The sequence below is a fragment of the Amblyomma mixtum genome, chromosome 2 (assembly GCF_055824585.1).
Source record: "Amblyomma mixtum isolate Tamu chromosome 2, ASM5582458v1, whole genome shotgun sequence".
Classification (NCBI taxonomy): domain Eukaryota; kingdom Metazoa; phylum Arthropoda; class Arachnida; order Ixodida; family Ixodidae; genus Amblyomma; species Amblyomma mixtum.
Window position 1 is genome coordinate 41,694,942 of NC_143013.1, and position 12,745 is coordinate 41,707,686.

Consider the following 12,745-nt stretch of genomic DNA (forward strand, 5'->3'; position numbering starts at 1 on the left):
CTGAGTCGAATGACATTCGAGAAGTGGAATGACATTCGGACTCGACGGACGCGCGCGGTGCTACACGAAACCTTCCAAGCGCATTCGAAAGCCTCAGCTCGTTTTCAGTGTACAACGACGGCGGTGGTCACACTGCTCCGACAACGACACTATCACGGTCAACAGCAGCATGTGATTATAGTGAAATATCTAGTTTACTATAATATGATTGCAGTGGGACACGTTTTTCAGGCCAACGACACCGACGAATCCGATCGGCGGACGGTCAGTCTTGTCGGCGGCTGAGCGAAAGCACGCTGATGAGGCGGCGGTGCAAATATATTCGCGCTTTTAAATGAGCGAAACGAACGGCCATATTTCACATGTGCATACCTGAACAGTCACCAGCGATAAGCGCTGGCAAAATTAATTTCAGTCGACGACGACTCCCTTCCCTTCCGCGACGAATAGGCCTAGCGAGTCCGTAGGATTTGATCTGTGATTGCGGCGGTTGTGATGAGCGAATCACTAGCTTAAGCGAATGAAAATGGTCAACGAGTGTAGTTTTGGCAATAGTGACCTGAAATTAATTATTGCTTACATCGCTGGGCACGCATATGATGAACGTGAAACACCGGTGTGACCCAAACTGCCGAGCCGTGCTTTACGGCCAGCAGCAGTCGCCGCCGTCGCTAGCTTGTGGATAACAAGTTAGGCTGTTTCAGTTAAAGCGAACGGTCGCCAAACATACTTCTGGATAAAGTAGTTCAAAATAAAGTACTGGTCACGTTGGAGGAAGCCGGGACAAAAAACGAGAAGCGCCGGTCCTGCGCGATGTCAACAGCCCGCGGTTGTTAAGTGTTTCTCAGGCGGGCGATCGCATCATCACTTCCCACACATTATCGCACTGCGTAAACAAACACGGCTACAGCCGGTAAAAGAGAAAACAGGTTGATTAATAGAACTAAAGCGCCGATCGCGTTTTATGCCATGAAAACGAGTACTAACTGTTCGTACGCAGCGATGTAAACAACAGTATGAGTGCAGTTTTCCTCATCGGCGCACTCCTGCGGAAATTTCATGCTGACGCGGTAAATGTTCACTGCTGTAATATATAATCTTCAAGCACTCCCTTAGGCAGAACACGAGCTATTTGCTAAACATGACACAGTTGGTTGACACACAGTCGGATGTTGCGTTCCGCGGCCACGGATCACCAGCAGACGCAAAGACCGGCGTTCTCCCAATGCATGTATACACAGAGCCCTCGCCGCTCATGTGCCCATGGTGGTGATGAATAACTTTATTCATAAAAGCCCCCCCCCCCCCCCCAAAAAAAAAAAAAAAAAAAGAAACGAAAATTATGCAGCAGCATTGCGGGCGGCCTTCAGGCTGCCGGTTGTGGCGTCCTGGCCGTATCTAGTCGCGACGCCCTCTGCCCCGGTCACCAGCCGAAGTTGGAGATTCGCATGTGCCCATTGCTCTGCGTAATCACAGCAGGCGTCCGTTCCGCATACGCTCGGTGTGGAAAGATCGTGGAGAGACGATCCATGTATCCCTTGCGCCCGCTAGAGTTGAAATGCGTACCACATATTTTGTGGTGTTTCGAAGGCTTCCACAGGGTAAATCGCCCTTGCGAACCTTGCCGATTTATCCTGCGCACCCATTCTAGCTTCAGCTTCTTGTCCTTGGGGAATACGTGGTATGAAATGTTGATGTCCTTTCTCGTGTTGTCACTACAGCCGGGCACGCGGCAACTTTGACCGCCACCGCGATTCTAATCTGCAGACATGTCGAATGTCTAAAAAAATCCCCAAATAATTGCAGAAAGACTAAGAGATAACCACCACAGCAGTGCTCTCCAACATTTACAACGCGCACGAGAAGACCCACAACGCCTGAACACGGCGGCAACGGCGGCACAACACAGCAACACGCTTGACAGCAGACGACGCGGGCGGTGACCGCTCCTTTCTCCCATCATGCTTTGCGCGGATCCGCTAGGGGATGGCGCGGCGCTGCAATTTGTGGAAAGGTCAGCGCCGGAAGTATGGCGTAAATGAAGCGTCCGCTGGTGCCGGGTCGTAATGAGTGCAGCGGCCAATTCGAAACGCGTGTGCTAACTTTCCTCGCTACAGAAACTCGGCGCTCAGCTCAGACCGCGGCCGGCGTTATCAACTGCTTCGTTGCTCGGAGTAAGGAAAATTATAGTCATCGTCAGTTACGGGAACGTCGATTTTGGGAACGCCGATAAGCACACCTGGCGATCTGCCTGTCTGGTTAACTCCGGAAAAAGTTTTTTTTAATCTTTTCAATTTTTGTCACTAGCTTCGTGAAAGGGATAAAGGTACCCTTGTCTGACAGTGTGCACGGTTTAACGTTAAATAGTGCCGGTATATCGATATGCATTGTATTATTTGTCAAGCATCGATTTCTTTTATGCGGTATTGGTTTGACTGCTACAATAAATCAGAATGACTTCGTAGATGAAAAGATTCTAACTGTAAACATCGGAATTTTAGCACTAGGGCGCTCCGTACCGGCTGGCTCAATTCGGTTGCCGTGTGCTGGATCAGACACGCCCCGTGCTGTAAGAAGTGCTAGTACTTAATTAGGAAACTTTCTGCGCAGATGTTTAGCCCTTTCTAGTTGTATAACAAACATAAATTAAGGAAATTTGTACCTTTTATGGGTTTAGTTGGTTGCAGACCCACGTGGAAATTCCAGGAAAGAACTAGTATATGGGAAGAAAAGAAGCCGTTTTCACATCACGTGTTCAAAGTGCTTGCCGTCCATTGCGATGCACAGTAGAATGCGGTCTTTGATGGAATTCACAGGCGAAATGAGCATCTCTCTGGGGGAATTTTTTCAGTTGATATCTTGATACGCTTCTTCAAGTCTTCGAGGTTCGCTGGTTGAAAACTTCGTTCTTAACGTATCCCCAGAGGAAGGTATCCAGCGGTGTCGAATCGGGCGATCTTGGAGGCCGCACTCTTGTCCCCCACCGCCCAGGTTGGGAAAGGTGTTCTCCAAGAATTGCACCGCGGAACGAAAAAAGAAATGTGGCGGGGCTCCGTCATGCTGAAACCACATTCTTTTGCAACCCGGCCAGTGGTAACTCTGAGACAAATTCAGAGACGGCGCCTTTTAGGACGCAGTCTGTGTACTTTTTCCCGGTGAGGTTTCCGTCGGTGAAGTAAGGGCCAGCAATACGGCCGTCATAAATGCCGCGCCAAACATTTGCTGACCATCTTACTTGGTGCTTGTGCTGGCGTAGCCAATGTGGGTTCTTGTCGCACCAATAATGCGCATTTTGCAAGTTGACATTGGAGTCCCTGCAAAATTGGGCCTCGTCTGTACAAAGCACTTTGCGCAGGGATTACAGGTCCTCATCACACTTACTTAGGCACCAGTTGCAAAAGTCGAGCCGTTTCTGAACGTCATTCGGTGTCAATTCCCGGTGAAGACACACATGATCGGGGTGGTAGCTGTGTCTTGATAGTGACCTCTAAACTGATGCCGGGCTGACTCCGTACGCGTAGGCGATTTCCTTGACACTTGCTTCTGGCCTGATAGAAACGTACGCGAGGACATCAATGTCAGAATCATCGGTTGCGCTTCCTGGTCTCTTCCTTTTCTGACCGCCGCCGCGGTGGCTCAGCGGTTATGGTGCTCGGCTGCTGACCCGAAAGACGCGGGTTCGATCCCGGCCGCGGCGGCTGGAATTTCTTTGGAGGAGAAATTCTAGAGGCCCGTGTACTGTGCGATGTCAGTGCACGTTAAAGAACCCCAGGTGGTCGAAATTTCCGGAGCCCTCCACTACGGCGTCTCTCATAGCCTTAGTCGCTTTGGGACGTTAAACCCCATAAACCATAAACCATCCTTTTCTGACCATGACCTGATTCGGTAGACTTAAATCGATTAAATATCGATTCGAACGTGGGACGAGTCGGCACACGACCACCAGGATGTTGGGCAGCATACAGTCTGGATGCCAGCTCCGCGTCCATTTGCGCGCTCACATAAGCGATCTCGGTCCACCTTATCGGCAGTGGCGTATTGGGGTTGCGCCGGCACGGCCATTCCCACAATTCACACAATGCGGCGTGTCGTTTTAATCCTAGGCGGCACTTCCACACATTCAGGTGATCTGAGGCACTGGCGCTGCAATGGCTTTGTAACACGCGCACCTCCAAGACAAGCACCTTAAATGCAAACGACTGCGCTCTATTGGGGAACTGAAGCTAACACACGCTACCACAACCGCAAGAACAACTGCGCGATAGCACACGCCGCTGCCGCGCAAGCTCTCCTTGCCACGCTGACAAAGCTTTTCTTTTTCGGGCGTGATTCCTGATGCGCTGCCATTATAAGAAAACAGATTATCAACCCAGTGAGTAAATGAATTCATGATGGCACAAAAAAATGAGCCCCTCGGGCAGCCATACCAGAAGTGGCGCACACACACATACAAAAAAAACGCCTGGACATGCGCCCATCACCGCTCTCAAAATCGACGTTCCCGTAACTGACGATGACCATAATCTTCCTTACTCCGAGCGACGAAGCAGTCGATAACGCCGGCCGCGGTCTAAGCTGAGCGCCGAGGTTCTCTAGCGACGAAAGTTGACACACGCGTTTCTAATTGGGGGAAGCATTCATTACGACATGGCACAAGCGGACGCTTCGCTTACGCCATACTTCCGGCGCTCCATGTGCGCTCAGTTTCGGTCGCGTGCCGAAAAAAGCGTCGGATTTCTTCGCGCTGCAGGGCTCTAGTAGTAGTAGTAGTAGTAAAAGACTTTTATTCGACCATAATTTATAGGCCGAGCATGCCGACCGCCTGGGCGACCAGAAGCCGCTGTTCTTCTTCCCCTTCAGCGCCAAGCCAGTCGAGCCAGGTGGTGACGGATAGAGAGGGTGGGGGGAAGGAACCCGACTGCTGAGCAGCCGGGCAATAGAATGGGCAATGGGCCAGGTCCGCATAGATACAGGGGCAGTTGGGACAGGAAGGGTCCGATCGATAGCGATATAGGAAGAGGCGTGACGGGGTGATAACTGCATTCATCTGAATGTGCCGAAGAAGGCGAGACTCCGGCACCGTGAGTGATGGAAGAGGGGGAGGGTAAAGGCGTTTGTCGAGGCGGAGCTCAAGGTAGACCTCTTTTATGGTGCGGCGAAGGGTGAGTCTCCCACCGTGCTCCGAGGGCTTGGGCCAGGGGATCAACGGTGCCCGGAAAAGTGTGTCGCGGGCGAGCTGATGGACCAGCTCATTGCCGTCAATCCCTGAACGCCCAGGGACCCAGAGGAGGAAAACGATGGAAGGCTGCAGTGCGGAGACCGCTCATTCGACCTGCTGTTGGAGAGAGAAGGGGTCAGGGTGCGTTTCTGTATGTGGTGTATAGCGGCTTGCGAGTCTGAATAGACTGTGTACTCTTGGAGAGAGGGAAGGAGGGCAAATGACTGGAGGGCATGCGCAATGGCGAGGACCTCGAGAGACAATGCGTCTGGAGGGTGTAGATACGGCCCGCTGGTGTGGGTTTCAGGAGCAGGGAGGTGTGTATGGTACAGGGCGTAGCCGCAGGAACCTCGAGGAGCCACGAAGGAGGCATCCGTATGTAGGCCACACCACTTGCGTCTATTTATGTACGCAGTGACGTGCTCGTAGGCTCTAGAAATTGAGTTTTTCCTCGTTTCAAAATCTGATATGACATCGTCTTGTTCACGGCATCAAACTGCTAATTGGGACTAACCATCCAGCTACGATAATTATAAAGTTAATTAGTGAGTTTTTGTTAATTATCTGGATAATTAGATGAGTTTTTCAGCATGTTGTGTCCACCGGGCAGAGAGTGTGATCCCACACCTTTGTTTTACCGTACTGAACCCAATATTTTCAGGAATTTTTGAAAATGTTCGCTGAACCACCCGGTATACTCGTATGCATGACACGGTCGGAATGGATGCAGCGATGGCGTGCGCTACCACTCCGCAGTCCGGCCGTATGCAGTTCTGTGTATATCTTCTTGGACCCCGCCGCGGTGGTTCAGTGGTTATGGCGCTCGGCTGCTGACCCGAAAGACGCGGGTTCGATCCCGGCCGCGGCGGCTGAATTTCGATGGAAATGAAATTCTGGAGGCCCGTGTATTGTGCGGTGTCCGTGCACGCTAAAGAACCCCAGGTGGTCGAAATTTCCGGAGCCCTTCACTACGGCGTCCCTCATAGCCTAAGTCGCTTTGGGACGTTAAACCCTAATAAACCAAACCAAACCAAGCATATCTTCTTGGCCCAACTAGCTCGCCGACAATGCCATGCTCATAAAACTTCTGCCCACGCCTGTGAAACTGACTGCTGTTATGGTCGGACAGCGTCCACAGTGGCAGAGCCTGATGCGGGGGCACTAAAGGCTAAGCATTTCAGTTGGGGGACATAGTGTAAGATCGGCCAAACACGCCAGGCTACTTTTAAGGGGAAAGCCTTCAATGCCTCATACTGTCGTTAGCAGACGCGTCGGCAGCCGTGTCGACAGACGCGTCGGCAGTCGTGTCGGCAGATTTTTCTGCCTTTCGGCGTCACTGCTTAAAAAGAAACTGAGCCGAGGGTTGGAATCGAACCAGGGCTTTGGCACTTGAAGTGGAGACGCTACCACTCCGCCACGAAGGCTCAAGGTTCGAGCATGAATAAAGGCGCATCTAGTGAATGCATGGGTTTCATAAATAAAATGAAAGGAATAAAGTCAAGAAAGAAAAAATAAAAATAAACAAAAATAAAAATGAAACAAAAATAAGATACGAAAATAAAAATGAAAAACAATAAAAATAATAAAAGGAGCAAAAATAAAAAATAAAAAAACAAAATATCAAAAATAAAAAAGTAAATAAAAAACAGTGCGTCAGGAAACGCTTTCGCCTTGCAGCACTTTAGAGAGCCAAAGTGCCCCCTGAATTTTTTAGACGTTTGCATGCTTTCGACAACGACTATAGCACGTGCCTGTCGTCGCTGTATACCTCGCGGTGTGCGGACTGTGGGACAGATGGTTTGTATACAGCGATGAGGGGAATACACGCGCGAGGGAGAGATCGCAAGTGGCGGGCCACGGCAACCTGGCTCTGTTCATTCAGGGTTGAGCTGCCTGCAGTCAGCTGCTTGCAGAGGGGTCATTGGTCGCTTTTACTTTTTGTCTTATCGATTTGGTGACTGGTTCCGCAGCACGTGCAATCAAAGCACTGTCTCTGCAGCACGGTCGTCTCGGCTCCCCACTCATGTCCGCTCGTCGTTTCCGTGAGGTAAGTACCTCGTACTTCTGTACGGAGCAAGAGTGCGCTACTGGTGTTCTGCCGAAATCCAGATTTTGAGGCAAGCCAGCAAGGGCCAAAGCGCCATCATTGTTTGCACCGAAGCAACGACGGCCTTGCCAGAGGCGGCTAGAGGTGATGCAGGCTTAAATTTCTGTACTCGTTCTCGTTCGTTAATCGAACTGTGTTGATGCAGTTGGTTGACGAGGGAAAGGGAAAAACAAATGCGTTGAAGGTCGGCGGTGCACCGTCCGTGAACCGGCCCTGTCTATAATGAAAACTGCAGGGGACCCACGTAGCAGCGCAATGCTCTAATTAGAAAAATCTCGCTGTTAGCTGCCCTTCCGCTGAGTATGCTTCTGTCTTCTTCTATCTCGCCTTCTTCTATCTCAACTTCTCAGCTTGTCTCGCCACCAAATTGGGCGGCATCTCGACCCTCAGAATAAAAAAAGATAGGCTGGATCGTGACATTATTGAAACTGTCGCCATCCAGAAAAAAAAAAGAGGGAAAGACTGCGTCAGCACCGCGGCCCATTGCACTCTTGAAGAAAGGGAGAGAGACTAAACTTATTGAGAAACTGGTCTTGAGTGTTACTTGACGATCAGGAAGGTTGGGTACTCATTCCGGAGTCGAGTGGTCCGAGCTGCTTCACGAACCTGGTCGATGATCTTTAGACGACCTTTTAAGGATACGCTATAGTCAGTTGATCCTCTAACTGCTCGTAAGACTTAGGTATCGTCTTTAAAGGTTAAGGATTGTTTGCACACCCCCACGAAACGTGGAAAGGTGAGGGACCTGCGTCACAAGAGGGCCAGGCGTCAGGGTATTGTGTAGGATACATTTTGTTGTATTTATTTAGGTTTAGAATTGAGTTTGTACCGTACGCCAGTTACATCATCTGCTGTCCTTAGCTTTTTTGTGCGGTGGAGGCTATTTCCTACGGTTAAGATGTAGTGTTTCTGGTCGTTCGCTGTATGTGGACGGAAGGGGGAACGTGGTGAAGGGAAAGACCCACTCGGTTAATTAGCGCTCGAGCTAGGTTCCTCCTCTTTGCGCTATATCCCGGCATGACCCGTTGTCCAAGCAATTCGGCGATGCTCTTCTAAAGGGGTAGCAGCAAGGAGTTCTACTGTTCTTTTCGCGGTCCTACCGGCCGTACAATCGCGGCAAGCTGGCTGTGAGTCTGCGATAACGTGCGCCGTAAGTATGTCTTGGTGTTTAATAGCAAAGGCCACAGCTATGGCATCAGCTGTGGGAGGGCTTCTGCCCTAATGGGAGCTGCTACTAGTACACGTGGTATACGTGGCCCATTGCAGCCATCACAAATTCGCCGCCATCCGGATATGCCGCAGCATCCACATAGGTGGATGTTGTTCCGTTATAGCCTTGCGCCTTCTCAAGAGGATATGTGGGAAGCATAAGTGGGAAGCATTGGTGCAACCATTAAGTGATCCCTAATGGGGCGTGGTAGTGTTAGGCTAGCTTCCAAAACTTTCCGTTCCACCGGGGTTCTAGTCCTGTGAAGAATAGCTCTGCCCTGTTCCATGGATTGGAGTCTTGTATTTATAGAGGCGAGGACAAAACCTCTGAACAAAAAGCGTTCCCGACGATGTTTGCGGTTCAAAATTTCCGCCCGAATGTTTTTAGAACCCTGTCAACCTTTGATTTCTAATAATTTCTGTCACCTGCATTAACTTTTAGGATTGGCTTATAGAATGGCCAAGCCGGTGTACTGACATTAAGTCAACTGAACACTTTTGGATAGGCTCCGTAGGGCGTCCCAGGCACAAAAAGCAAACTTCGACAAGGAGAAATTCGACGATATGCTGCAAGAGTGGGGAAACATGGACCAGACATGCACTGATAGCCTCCTGGACTCCATGCCTCGACAGTGTTAAGCAGTTGTCAGTGTAAAAGTGTTGCGCGTGAAGTGCGGACGTCATTACTTTATTGAGAAAAGACATTATCTAAACTGATGCATAATTTCGTAATAAAGACCAACGTAATCATCGATACCTTCAAGCAGTGCCTTTTACAACGGCGCTTACAGAGAAACTAATTAATGCGTGCAGGTTTCATCCCGGCTGCGGAGTTCGCATTTAGACGGATGCGAAATGCTAGAGGCCCGTGTACTGTCCGATGTCAGCGCACGTTAGAGAACCCCAGGTGGTCGAAATTTTCCGCAACCCTCCACAACGACGTCCCTCATAGCCCGAGTCCCTTTGGGACGTTAAACTCCATAAAACCCTAAAGCAGTGCAGAAAGCAGTTCTTCATTTTATTTGCTGTGGGAAGAAAATGGGATGTAATATGTTGATAAATACTGGTTGTTATTGTGTGAAATGTATGATGTCGTGCGCAAGTTTTTCGCGGTAAAAAAAATATACGCTCGAAAAATTCAGATATTTATCTTTTTGCTCACTACTGTATATATTCATGAGCAATTTGCCCTTTTCTAAATTTGTTCTCCGGTAAGGGCTCCGTTCAGCGACAACATGAGCTTTGTTATGGCAAAGAGTCACTAAAGAGAGACTGAGGACAATTCAGTTTAATTTTTGGTCTTAGAAAAAATAAATTCCGTGGTTCTTTCTGTGTCTGCTGATACCTGCTTGACAGCTAAATACGCAGAAATTACCATCGTTTGCATTTACGAATTTTCTCTCGACTCGGTTTAAACTTATGACGTTTACAACGGAAAAGACTCCGTGATCACTGTTTTTAAGAGAATGGCGCTTTAGCGTGCCCTTCAGGATCCGCACCCAAAAATCTGTGTCGTCGCACGCAGTACACCTGCAAAATCGGCCAGTGATGGCGACACTTTTATTAATGGAGGAATGCATTGAACGATTACATTTTCACATCTCTTTGTCCGCAGATTTTTGCCCACCCGTCCGTCCGTCCACCCACGAGAAAATGACTATCTCCAACTGGGCCACTATATATACATCCCAGCCGCGTGCAGACAGAAGGGAGCTGAAATAAATAGATGAAAAAAAAATAAGAATAAACGCGTCGCAGCATCCACGTTCACCCAAAACGATTGCTGCAGGAACAGATACCCCCAATACCCACTTGTCATCCGGCATGCAAATCACAGATGTTTAGTTAGTTTGCAATTAGTGCGACAATAACAATGACAGCGTTGCTGTAATATGGCGCTAATTTCATACGCAGCGAGGCACATGGAGGAAAGCGAAAATACGAGGTCTGTTAGAAAAGTATCCGACTTTATTTTTTTTTTTGCGAACACCTGATGGATATGAAACAAGCGCGCTTGCATCACGTGACCTTGAACCTTCGTGCGCATGCACGAATTTTTTCCCGCCTGCCGATAGCGTCAGTCGCTGGGACGCAGCATTTGAGTGAGGCGGTGCGCAGTGCTCTCGTCGGTTTTTTATTGCAACGAAAATGGCGGAGTGACAGGAGCAGCGCTACTGCAACTAATTTTGCCATAAACTGGGCGACAGCCAAGTGGAAACCATTCGGAATATTCAGACGGCTTTCGGTGACGATGCTATGAGCAGCACAGAGATTAAGCAGTGGTACAATTGATTTAAAGATGGCCGCACATCGGTGGAGAGCGAGCCACGCTCCAATCGGCCATCAACATGCTGAAATGACCAGGTCATTGCCGAACTGAACGCTGTGGTGATGCGGGACCGTCGCGTGACTATCCGAGAAATCGAGGAAGAGGTGGACATGAGAAATTTTTCCGCACATTCCATTATCACCGAAGATTTGGCCATGGAGAGAGTTGCGGCGAAATTCGTGCCGAAGCTGCTCACGGTGGAGCAAAAGCAGCTTCGTGTTGAAGTCTCACAGGACATGCTGGATTCCGCAAACAGTGACCCCGACTTCATCAACATCATAATAACTGGTGACGAGTCTTGGGTGTACAGGTACGACCCGGAAACCAGATCCCAGTCGTCACAGTGGAAGCATTCCACGTCACGAAGACTTCAGAAGGCCCGCCAAGTGCGCAGCAATGTGAAAGTGATGCTGACTGCTTTCTTTGACACCGTCTGTGTGGCAGACCACGAGTACGCACTCCACAGGGTCAAACAATGACCAAAGAGTGCTACAGGGATGTCCTTTGTTTCCTACGTGATGCTGTGCGGCGCAAGAACCCGGAGCTGAGGTCAACAGGAAAGTGGCGCATCGATCACGACAATGCTCCTGCACATGCCTCGCACTTGATTCAGACTTTTTTGGTGCAAAAACCAGACTCCTGTATTTCAACAGACTCTTTACTCTCCTGATATGGCCCCTGCGATTTCTGGCTGGTTCGCAAAATCAAAAGGCCATTGAAAGGAGCGCGATTTCAGACAAGGAAGAACATTATGGCTGCAACGACAGCTGAGCTAAACTCCATTCCGAAAGGGGCCTTTTCGGAATACTTCCCAAAATGGCAGCACCGCTGGGAGAAGTGTGTGGAGTCCCAAGTAGACTACTTTGAAGGTGACTAGGTTTGGAACGCTCCAGTTATGCAAGTTTCTTTTCTACGGCCAAAGGTCGGATACTTTTCTAACAGACCTCGTATGTATAAAGTACGCCGTGCTAGAGGTAAATTTTATCCGCTCGTGAATGCACAACATCCTCATGAGATGATCAAAGAGGGACTCTTTGAAAACGTTGCAGCTTTTGATGCTTTTAGAACAAGCAGAGTGTCTTTCTTTGTGACGCCTTTTCTGTTCCGCACTAGCACCCGTTTGCAGCTTCTTTCGCGCGTGATCTTGTTCGCGCTCGCACGTGCTTGTTGTGAACGCGTTTCTCTCTTCGAGTGTGATAGTTTTTGTGTGGTTGGCTCGTCACGTGCATAAAGTTAAAAACAAATGCATGCGCCGAGGCGCTGATAACAGGCAATGTTTCTAAGCACACTGGATGCCTACAAGTGACGTAACGAAACAAGTGCTTGAAGATTTATTTCGTGACAGCCTTCCTTGAGTCGTTCTTCGTGTCCGCATCAGTTGGAAACATTGTACAGCACGCATGCATTCCTGCAGGGGGTAATCAAGGCGCAGCGCGATTAAACGCTAATTATTTAGTTTTATGTTTTTCAAGCTTATGAAAACATGCCCTGTTGGTCGTTAGAATGCGATAATCTATCGACATAGGCCAACTTCAGTCTATCCTCAGTGTCTCTGTAAAATCATCTCCTTGCACACTTTCGAAGCACTGTCGTCTTCTCGCACTAAGTAAGATGAAACAGCTGGAATGACATCTACTGTTCTAATTAAGTTGCCTTCCATTCAGCTCAACCTACCCCTTGAGATCTTAGATGTATTTTAGAAATCAAATATGAAAAGGGAATGCGACTGTATGCAGCATAAGCAGGTTCCAAAGTGGAAAACTCTCAGGGGGACCTCCTACAGGGAAACTTCCTAATCAGCAAATAAAAATACATTTAAACCAATACATGGCAGGTGATAAATTTAAATAAGCTTACACCAAAAACGAATGCTAACAATAGG